An 11,686-nucleotide genomic window follows, 5' to 3' on the forward strand; every position below is an offset into this window, starting at 1 on the left:
GGGGCAGAAGCACATGCATATCCTCTCCCCCATGTTAATAATTCATTGGGTCCTTTCCAGTTATTAGTGTCCACATCTCACCACAAGACCTTTGGTTTCTGAGCTGGTGCTATAGAAGTAAAGTGACGCTCTACGGGGAATAGAAAGCGGTCGTTCAGACTCAAAGAATTAAGGGTAAAGAGTGCTTTGGATAGCATCATAGCTGGGTCCTTGAGTCCCATATCCGCCCTTTTTTGTTTTACTAGTGCTCTTTAAGGTTGAATGGGCACGCCGGACAATGGCCTGCCCTGTGGATTGTAAGGGATTCCCGTGGAATGCTGGATGGACCAAGTCCTGCAAAAGGTGGCAAAGGCATGGCTGCTATAAGCAGGCCCATTGTCAGTTTTCATTTTGGTTGGGATTTCTAAAAGGCAAATGTGAGATGTTTAATAACATTCCATGTGGCTTCGCCAGGAAGAGCATGGGCACTGATCATACCAGGAAAAGTGCCCATAGTTACGTGTATATACCGGAGTTTCCCAAAAGAGGCAATGTGAGTGACATCTGTTTGCCAAAGGTCATTGGCCTGTAGGTCCCCAGGATTAATTCCCATGGAGGGTGGCGAGGTGCCTGTCACTTGACAATCAGGACATTGTAAAATAATGTGTTTAGCTATCCTCTGGAGTAACTGAAATTCCTGGTGTAATTGTCTCCAATTTTGGTGGAATAATTCAGCCATGGGCAAACTATGGCCCGCAGGCCGGATCCGGCCCGTTTGAAATGAATAAAACTAAAAAAAAAAAAAAAGACCGTACCTTTTATGTAATGATGTTTACTTTCAATTTATATTAGTTCACACAAGCACTCCATCCATGCTTTTGTTCCGGCCCTCCGGTCCAGTTTAAGAACCCATTGTGGCCCTCGAGTCAAAAAGTTTGCCCACCCCTGGAATAATTCCTGGGGTTGATGGGCTTCCATTAAGGTAGCTGTCATAACTAAGGGGTCTACTTGTTCATTGGCCTGTACTAATGGGCCAGGAAGGCAACTGTGAGACTGGATATAAAGAGAGGATGTGGCCAGACATCTAGTAGGACCTGCAGGCTAAGGAACTGTGCTAAGAGAGATGGCTGTCATGTAGGCTTAATGAGTGAAGTTTCTAAATTTTATAAAATATAAACAGAGTAGGCAGAATCACTAACAATGTTCAGGGGTTTCGGGGGAAATGTTTCTAGCACTAAAGCCAGTGCCCCAATTTCCGCTCTCCGAATTGATGTGAAGCCCCCTCATTGAATGGCACCATCAGGTGGCCAGTGAATGGCCGCTCTCCCAGTTTTTCCTGAGCCATCAGTGAACACAGTGAGTGCCTGTGGGATAGGGATATGTACGATCTTAGTGTGATAGACTAACAGTGTGTGACAAAAAATGCAATGTCTTAGCACGGAGAGAATGCTCTACCTACCCTAAGCACTCAGCGAGGGCATCTGTAAACCTGTGGACAAGGAAAGCGCCTTCTCAAATTGAGTCTTGGTTAGTGGGAGGCGAATGACTTCAGGATCATGACCTGTGAGTTTAGCACATCACCGCTTCCCATCTGGGATTGAAGAGCAAATTAAAGCTAGATAAGGGGATAAAGTTTTGGAGAGAGAATGGGAGAAAAATGACCACTCAGTGAACCTCAATTCAGGTATTAGTTGTCCTATAAGCCCTGTAGGTGAGTGTCTGGTGGGGAAGAAAAATAATTGAAGAGAATGCTGGGGAGAAATTCTATTTAAATATTGTACATTGAGAACATTCTCACCAAGCGGAGTTCTTTTATTTCTTCAGCAGACAGCTGTCTCGGGGAATTCAAAGCTGGATCCCTTTTAATATGTTAAACAGGTTTTGTAAATGTGCCATGGGAATGCCTAAGGCCAGTCGTATCCAATTTATATCCCCTGGTAATTTTTGAAAATCATTTAAGGTTTTTAGTTCCCTATTATCAAAGATAACCTTTTGGGGTTCTTTCAGTGAAGATATACCCCAGATATTTCCACGGTTTTGTTATCTCTACCTTTTCAGGGGCCTTTCCTTTTGTACTGAAGAGTCCACACGATGTAACAGGTTCCTATCAGGGGCTGCAAGGAGGATGTCCTCCAGGTAATGGATAATTTTCCAGAAGGGGAACTGCTGCCTGGTGGGCAGAGTGCCTGATGTACATGGTGCTGACACATCATTGGGCTGGTCAGCATTCCCTGTGGGAGGACTTTCCAGTGATATCTCCAAGCAGATTCCTCATTGTTAATTGAAGGGAGAGTGAATGCAAATTTCTCCCGATCCTGTGCAGCCAAAGAAATGGTATAGAAATAACCCTTCAAATCTATGATAATAATAGGCCATACTTGTGGGAGCCAGGGAGGGACGTCCAGGCGGGAGAGCTCCATGGGTTGAGTATTAGCATTAATGGCTCTTAAATCATGTAAAAGCCTCCACTTCTTAAATTTTGGGGGAATTACAAAATATAGGAGAATTCCAGGGGCTATTAGAAGGTTCTAGAGCCCTAGAACCTAATTCTAACTGTTGTTTTACCAGTAGATGGGCCTTTTGTAATTTTTCTCCCTTTAAGGGCCAATCTTCTACCCAAATAAGGGGTTTGGCTTAACCAAGTAAATGGCAGGGGAGGTATAACAACAGTGGCCTTTTCTAAAACGGTGTCTGTGACGTTAGCCCCCACTGGGAAAGGAGATCTCGTCCCCACAGATGGACTGGAATTTGTACTGCCAACCCCTCCTTTCCTAAAGCATTTGGGACCCAAAATGGTAGTAACAACAGTTGTGAGATCTTAGTTTGCGCAGGGAAAATAGGTAACCCCTTGCATGTCACGAGCACCTGGATTTCTCCCTGGTAATCGCTATCAATGACTCCAGGTACTACTGTGACCCCTTGTAAGTTAAGGCTAGAGCATCCCCAAATCATTCCTACCATGGCCAGTGGCAGTGGCCCCCAAATTCCCATAGGGACCTTTTAGGGTCGCCCTTTCCTTGAGAATGAGTTCTGTTGGAGTAAGCCCAACCCTGCGCTCCCAGCCGTAGCTGCTCGGAGGGAGTAGATGGTGGGTTTTCTGTCTGCCCTGGGAAGGCCAGTCATGTCCCAGTTTGCTGTGGGGCCTGGGACTGGCCCCGCCGGGAGCTTCCCTGCAGTGTGATAATGAATGGCCATATCTGTCAAATCCAGGCTGACACTGATTGGCCCGGTGTTGCCCGTATGGCAGTGGGGACAGGCAGAGGGGGCTGAGATTTTTCAGCCCAGAAGGCTGGTATTTCAATCTTGTAATCCTTTTTAAAATGCCCCTTTTTCCACACTCATGGCATTTGGAATCTGTCTTGCCCGTATTCCCAGCTTGAAGGGCTATGGCCAGCATCTGACTCCGGTGGGTTTCTGTTCCTACCAGCTGACAAGCTCTGACAAATTCCCCCAGCATGGTGGCCTTTCCCCTGACCGGCGGCATAGCCTTCTGACAATCAACATCAGCGTTCTCATATGCCAGTTGCAACAAGAGAATATCTGCAGCCTGGCTCTGACTGATCTGCCGGTGAATGCATTGAGTAAGGTGATTTATAAAATCACATAAGATTCCTGGGCACCCTGGTGTACATTAACAAAAGGGCCTTGCTGGACTCCACCTTCTGGAATGCGCTCCCAAGCCCGTCGTGCAGAGGGAGGCTTGGTGAACATTGAGGGTGCGGGTCTAGCTGCTGTTGTTCATTAATATGTGGTCCCCATCCCTGCGGCATCAGGCCGTAATATGACCAGCACCTGCTAAGTTATTTTGGTTAGCCTGCTGCTCCCAGGTCTCATCATATTCCGCTCTCCGTAATAGATATTGACTGGTGTCCAGATTTGTTTTGGCCAAAATTTTCCAGTCCCAAGGAGTCATGTGATAATTTTTAGACAAGGCATTAAGGAGTCCCTTTGTAAATGGACTATTAGCCCCAATTTCTCTAATACTCTTCCTTATTTCCTTAAAAGTATTAAAGCAAAGTGGCTTATGAATTCTACTACCTTGTTGATCTTGCATAACTGGGCAAGCTAAAAGCTCTCCTTCTAACATGGCCTGCCCAGCACAGGACCTCATAACTGAGGATCTAGGTGACGAGCCTTCCCGCACCGGAGGCGGAGGATTGGGAACTATTTCCTCCAGCGGCGGGGCTTGAGGTATTACAGGCTCTACAGACAGTGGTAAATCCTCCTGTGCTCTGTAGGCTTTTGATCTTCAATATGAAGTGGGCACAGTGCCGCTTGAACAAGAGCCCACACAGTTGATGATAAGGACACTCGTTTTCCCTGGGCCTGATTTCTTCTTAAATTCCTGCCCGCTTGTTCCCAGAGATTAAGGTCTAGCATTTGAGCATCAGGGAACCAAGGATTATAAATTATAACAGTCTGTAACAGGCTTTTTAATTGTTCTTCTGTAACAGAGGCACCACCTGCTTTTACTAACTGTTTAAGCACTGTGATATATTGCTCTTGTTCTGAGGACAACTGCTGTCCCATTGAAAGCTTAGCTGAGAAACAATCCCCTTGAACTTGGAAATCCCCAGTGAGCTCCAATGACTTACTGCACAGCTACTTTCATTTTCTTCCTCTTCGTTTTCAAGGTTTCTGTTGCATCTCATTGTGTTCCTCAGTCCTCACACAGGGCACTACCTGCCGGGGCTGACTGGCAGAGCCTGAGTGACCGATGAATGATAGCTCAGGCACACGTTTCTGTGAAAGAGAGGCTAAGGGACTGCCTGGCTTGAGAAACCAAAGAGCCCCATTCACCTGCCTCCTTAGGCTTTTATTGTAGCAACAGCTTGAATTAAAATTAACCTCTAGATACTATCAGCAGGGTAAGCATCCTTGAGAAGACACATGCATCTTCAGTGTCCTTTAAGCAAGGACGTCTAAAGACTAAACATAAAGATTCCAGTAAAACACCCGGGACTCAGACTTGTTTGGAAAAGTCAAGGCACGGCCTGCTGTCTTTGGCAAGGTGCCCTAGAGGCTCTTGACCTTTCAGAGAATCCTCCTTACAGCATTTCCAACCAAGTCCCGTGCTTCCCACAGGTCCAGGTCCACAGAGTGGTCTTGGGTGAGCTTTGGAATCCTGCCAACTATGCCAAGAAATGTTAACGTGAGAAACAGTCAAACCTGTAAAGAATTTTTGTGAGTTTATTTGAACCATACTGTTGATAGTTGCCGGGAAGCAGGATCTCAACAAATTAAGATAATGCCCCAAGAATGCTGGTTTTTCACCTTGTTTTATACAGGACAATCAAAAGAAGTGATATAAGTGGGCTACACAAACTCCATTGGCAATAAATTAGGGAGGTGGGAGAAAGCAAAGCTGAGAAACCTCTGTAATTGGATAAAAAGTGAAATGATAGACACATACTTCTTTTACTTAGGTGGGTATAGCAGTTAACAGACAACAATTAATTCAGTAACAATGAGGGGATTTGTGGTCTCCGCAGAGCAGTGCCTATGCTCTGAGGGGTCTGGAGAAAATGAAAATTACTTTGACATTCCAATGATGTGTTATCTGAGATGCAAAAAGACAATATGCTCAGTTAAGATCAAGATTGACCTTTGTCAGAGAAGATCAGGCCTAGGACATGACTACTGTTAACGTAAAAAACCATTGAAACCTGTAAAGAATTTTTGTGAGTTTATTTGAGCCAAACTGTTGACATATGCCGGGAAGCAGAACCTCAACAAATTGAGATAGTGCTCTGGAGAATGGCAGGGTTACATCCGTATTTATACATGAAATTCATTGGTGACAGGTTTAAGGAGGTGGGGTTAAGCGAAGCGGTGGGGGGGGGACCTCTGTGATAGGATAAAAAGTAAAATGATGGACACATACTTAGGTGGGTGCAGGAACAATTAACATGACAAATGAAAGAATCTGCTGCATCTGTCCTGGGCCCAGCACACCTGGTTGTGCCCCAGGGGCTCCATAAAAAGGGAAGTCACAAGTTACCCAGACATCCCAAGGACATGTTATCATAGATGCAAAAAGACACATAGGCTCAGTTACGGTAAAGGTTGACCTTATCAGTGAAGATACTAACTGCCCACCATAACTGCTTTTAGTTAAGGTTTAATTTCAGACCATCCTTTGTGCTTACTTCAGGTCTCCAAGTCTGCAAAACTGCCATGCAGGCCTCTCCTGAGCTTATCAGGTCAGCATGTGGCCCCTTTTCATCCACACTACCCACCATAAACTGCTTTTTAATTTTTAAAGTTTTAATCCCTTGTGGTTACTTTAGGTCTCTGAGTTCGCAAGGCTGTCATGCAGGCCTTCCCTGAGCTTGTCAGGTTGGCATGTGGCCCTTTTCATACACAGGGATGACACTCCAACCATCTGAGCCACACTGATGAGTGCTCCTTTTGAATTTTTATGGAAGCTTCATTACATAGGCATGATTGACCAAAATCACTGGCCATTGGCCATTGATTCAACCTCAAGTTCCTTTCGTCTCAGTGGGGGTGGGACCAGAGTTCCAATCCTCTATTCAGGGTTGGTTCCCCTGGCAACCAGCCCTCATCCTTAAGTTACCTAGGGCTTTTCAAAATACATTAACATAACAAAAAATTTGATTGCTCTCAACTCTTAGAAAATTGTAAGTGTTTAGAAGTTGTGCTGGAAACTAGGACTAAGACCAAAGGAACATCTATAATAATAAAAGGGTAATATGCTAATTAGACTGGATGTCCTTCCAGAAGTCATTCCAGACATCCTTCTGGATGAAGCCAGGGCTGGAGGGAAGCCCAGGTCCCAGGTACCTGTGGGTGGCCAGAGGGAAGCTAGCCCAGGTCCCAGATGCCAGAGAGAAGCTGGTGCCGGCAGCCAGAAGCCGGGGGAAGGAAGGCCTACTCTTGCCCGAATTTCATGCATCAGGCCTCTAGTCTATATAATAAAAGCCTAAGTGGCCATTATGGCAGAATGACCAGGATGACCAGTTGCTATGATGCACACTGACCACGAGGGGGCAGATGCAGCAAGCCAAGTGGTAAGGAGCAGCAAGCAGGTGGGCGGTAAGGAGCAAGGGATCCCAGACTGCAAGAGGTATGTCCAACTGCCGGCTTAGGCCCAATCCTCCCCCCGACCGCCCAGGGATCCTAGAATGCGAGAGGGTGCAGGCCAGGCTAAGGAAACCCCCTCCAGTGCACGAATTTCATGCACCAGGCCTCTAGTCTTATAAATCACATTATCACTGGAAAAGAGGCGGGGAGACCCTTCTTCCATCTCCCTTTGGAGAGAGAGAAAGGGAGAGGGAGAGAGAGAAACGTCCATTGGTTGCCTCCCGTACACACCCTGACTGGTGATGGAACTTGCAAACTGAGTATGTGCCCTGCCTGGGAATCAAACTGGATGACCTTTGGTGCATGGGACAATGCTCACCCAACTGGGACACATTTGCCAGGGCTCTGTCTCCTTCTTATAGGGATACCTGTGATTACATTTAGGGCCACCTGGATAATCTGGATAATTTCCCTGTCCAAGATCCTTAACTTAATCATGTCTGCAAGTGCCTTTGCCATAGACAAAGGATATGGACATGTTGGGGGCCATTAATGAGCCTTCTACAGAGTCTAAACATGCTTACACCCCACTCCTTAAAGAGCCTAGTTTAGTAGACAGGATCCAGACATGTCTATTTTACCAAATATGTCTCTGATTAAAAACCTATTATCTAGTCCATAGCTTTATCCAACCTACACTTGTTTATAATATCTCAAAGTTGTTATTTCAAGTGCTTAAAACAGTGTCGTTAGGTGGATGTAAGAAATGTCCAAACTGTAACTGGACAATCAAGCAGTCTGCTGCCTGCCATTACTCGAGCCAATGAAGCAGAGACAGGGTTGAATCATATGAGCATTTATTCCAATCCTGCCAGCAGAACGGGAGAGCAGCAGGTCAGCCACAAAAATCTGCTCTGCCTCCACCATAAGCCGGCAGCTTATGTCGGGTAGAAGGACAAAGATGACGTGTGGATGAATTACAAGTATGGGAAAGTAGGCACTGGATAATTACTATCCAGGTTACAAGTCATGCGGGCTGGGGGAGTGGGGTGTCACAGGAGGGTGGGTGCCTCAGGAACCCCAGGACCAAGTTACAGGTACGAGGGACTGGGGTTGTGAAGAGCAGGTGCCCACTGGACTAGATTGTTTCAGCCATGAGATGGTAAATCTTTCCATAATGACAGGCAGTTCTGGGGAGGAGGATGGACTGCATTCCAATGTGAGCTCCCGCGTCCCAGGGCGCCTGACTCTCAGTGAGGTGAGAGTGTGCTTTCTCTAATCAGGAACCATCATGGTTAACAGAGCAGGATTAACATATATATAAAATAGAGAAATATGCTAATTAACCGGGTCACCATAACAGGTCGACTGGACAGGAGGTTGTGCATGCAGTGTCGGGGGCGGGGCGGCAGGGGCCTCCACACCGGAGGGCAGCAGGGGCCTCTGCTCGCCTGCACTGGGGAAGGGCCTGATCAGCAGCGGCTGCAGCTGCTTCAAGGGCCAGAGAGGGAGGCAGGGCTGGACAGAGTGTAAGCAGCACTGCGTGATTTCAATTCATGTGCTGGGTTCCTAGTTTCTTATAATTAAAATTAGTTTCCAATATTCTATTTCTGTCCCTACCAAAACCTGTAGAGAATTTTTATGAATTTAATGGAGTCAAACTTACAACAATTGTGGGGAAGCAAAATCTCAACAGATTGAGAGAATGGCAGTTTTACCATTTATTTTATAACTAGAGGCCTGGTGCACTTAATTTGTGAACTCAGTGGGGGGTCCCCTCAGCCCAGCCTGTGCCCTCTCACAGTCTGGGAATGTCCGACTGCCACAGAGATGGGAGAGGCTCCTGCCACCCCTGCTGTGCTCACCAGTCATGAGCCCGGCTTCTGGCTGAGCGGTGCTCCCCCTGTGGGAGTGCACTGACCACGAGGGGGTAGCTCCTGCATTGAGCATCTGCCCCCTGGTGGTCAGTGCACATCATAGCAACTGGTCATTCTGCCGCCAGGCTGAAAGAGGCTCTCTGACATCCCCCAAGGGTCCCAGATTGCAAGAGGGTGCAGGCCAGGCCAAGTGCATGCTTGAGGCTGAGGAGGAATGTGGGAGGTTGGCCAGCCAGGGAGGGAATTTGGGAGGGCTCCAGGGCATGTCTGGGTCCTGATTGGCCCAACCCCAACAGCAAGCTAACCTACCGGTTGGAGCATCTGTTCCCTGATGGTCAGTACACGTCATAGTGACTAGTCCACCAGTCGACTGTCTGCCCCCAGTGGTCAGTGCATGTCATAGCGAGCGGTTGAGCGGCCTTAGCCTATCATTAGCACATTACGCTTTGATTGGTTGAACGGCCAACTAGATGACCAGACACTTAGCATATTAGACTTTTATTATATAGGAGTAAAGGGGAAGATATAAGTGTTAAGACTATAGCGCAATAAGATCCTTAACGGCCATTTGTAAGCTTCCTGCTACAGGAGAGCAAAGATCAGGAAAAACTTGCTGGACACGAGGAGTCAGGCCATATAAGCAATGGAAACTGTCCTAAAGACACCGGACCCCACACCTGCAGTCCATCCGCATTCCAAGCCCACCAGCTCCGCCCCCAGACCCACTGCAGACAAGAGCTTCCTGCCAGTAACTGCATGGAAGGATGGAACTCCAGCTCCTAGGGGCTGCCATCATCACTCCCATGTGTCCTTGGCTGTGCAGCCCTTCCCTTTGGGTATCCCATCCCCCAGCGCCTTTCCTTAAATAAATTCCATTTTTCTTCACCCACCGTCTGAGATGGCTACTTAGCCTGCCCGTGTACCACCACACTAACCCATAAGGGGAGTTAGGGTTTGGCTGGTGACTGAGCTGTGAAAGAATCCACAACTAAGAGAAGAGATGCAGAGAGGAAATCTACTTCACTTTCCAGTGGAGGAAAGTCCTATTGTTAGTCAATACAGGGCGGGAAGAAAGAGTGGCTTCCACTTTTAAAGAGCAAGCACGTGGTGTTGCTAGGTAACAAGGAAACAAGGAAGGGAGGGGATTGTGTTGAAGTCTAGCAGATATGGGGGTGGGGGTTGTCTTGAAAAGTTAGCTTGTTTGCTTCTTAGCAGATGTCCTAAGGAGGTGTCTTATCAGTATTTTTCCCAAGCCTGTAAAACAAGCTTAGAACAAAAGTTATGAAGAGTTCAAAAAAGGCTAGCCACAGGGGAGGGGAAGGAAGGAGATGAGGAGGAGGTGGGGGAGCTGTTAAAACAGCAGGGAGGGGGAGGTGGGAGAGAGTGTGCCTTGAGAGTAGCTTATTTTGTCTTGCAGTTTGACGACAGCGGTGGTTCTCAACCTTGGCTGCACATTAGAATCACCTGGGAATCTTTTTAACATCCTGATTCTGGGCCTCATCCTCTGGAAATTCTGTTTCTTTGTTACTAATGTTGTGGCCCCACCCCATAACAAAGAAACAGAATTTCCGGAGGATGAGGCCCAGAAACCAGGATTTTAAAAAGATTCCCAGGTGATTCTAATGTGCAGCCAAGGTTGAGAACCACTGGACTAGCAGAACTGTTTGAATCAGGGCAGCCAACAATCTTGGGGTTTAATTATCAGGTGCCGCTCATGAATTGTGGAAAGGCCACAGTGAAGAAAAGGAACGGCCTTTTTCTGTCCTTACAAGGGTGTTGATGGAATTCATGGGTGATAGATTAGGGAGGTGGGAGACAGCAAGAAAGGGAGATTGGATAAAAAGTAAAACGAATAGACACATACTTTCACATTGGTGGGTATAGGACAGCAATTAACATTTACAGAACATAGAGATGGTATGCAGGAAACAAGAAGACAGTGAGGGGTTCTGTGGTCTCATGTTCTGGTGGGAGATTATACCCTGAGGGGTCTGGCAAAGGGGATTATTAACACTTAGTTAGACTTTGGTTCTTGAGTTCATAGCTAAGAATGAACTCAGAGTTAAGAACTCGAATGCACGATGAAGTATAGTAAGAGAAAGAAAGAGAAGCAGAAGTGAGCCACTGGGCTGCATGGGTTCAGGGAACTAGTTTCAGAGGCAAAAGAAGGGTCCTTGGAGCTTAGGAGAAAGAAAGTAAAGGTAAGTGCCCGAGAGAGACTCGGCTGGGCATGAGAGAGAGAAAGAGAGAGAGAGAGGGCGCTGGGCCCTTCATTTTAAGGGTTTTTATCTCTTTTCCAAAGGCAGACAGTTTAGGGGAGGTCTCAGGGGAGGATCTCAATAGAATATTCATCAGCTTTCCTGGTGTGTCCTTTCCGGGTCCTGGCACACAGCTTGGTCCACACCAGGGCAGGGGTCTAGTCCTTGCAGCTGGTCCTGCAGTCACCATGGCTCTGCTCCATCTGGTTTGGCTGCTTTTCGGGACCAGGAGCTGAGACACAGCCGAGGCCTAAATGTCATCTCTAGGTTGAGCACAGCTGCCCATGTAGTCAGCAGCCTGGGGCTTTGTTCCTGAGGTTATGGTGCAGGTCAGACCATCAGGGTCCTGAGGGCTTAGTGCTTAAGGGAAGGGTCGTGCACGGGCTTGTGGGGAGTCTGTGAGGCCGTCCTCCTGCCCCTGCTCCTCCTCAGGGTGGAAAGGTCATCCTGGGGTAATGTCTTGGCCTATGATAATGGTTTCTCTTGTTTTGCCCATTACTAAGTACCCTGGGGACATGCCATAGC

The sequence above is a fragment of the Myotis davidii genome, unplaced genomic scaffold (genome assembly GCF_000327345.1).
Source record: "Myotis davidii unplaced genomic scaffold, ASM32734v1 scaffold970, whole genome shotgun sequence".
NCBI classification, from domain to species: domain Eukaryota; kingdom Metazoa; phylum Chordata; class Mammalia; order Chiroptera; family Vespertilionidae; genus Myotis; species Myotis davidii.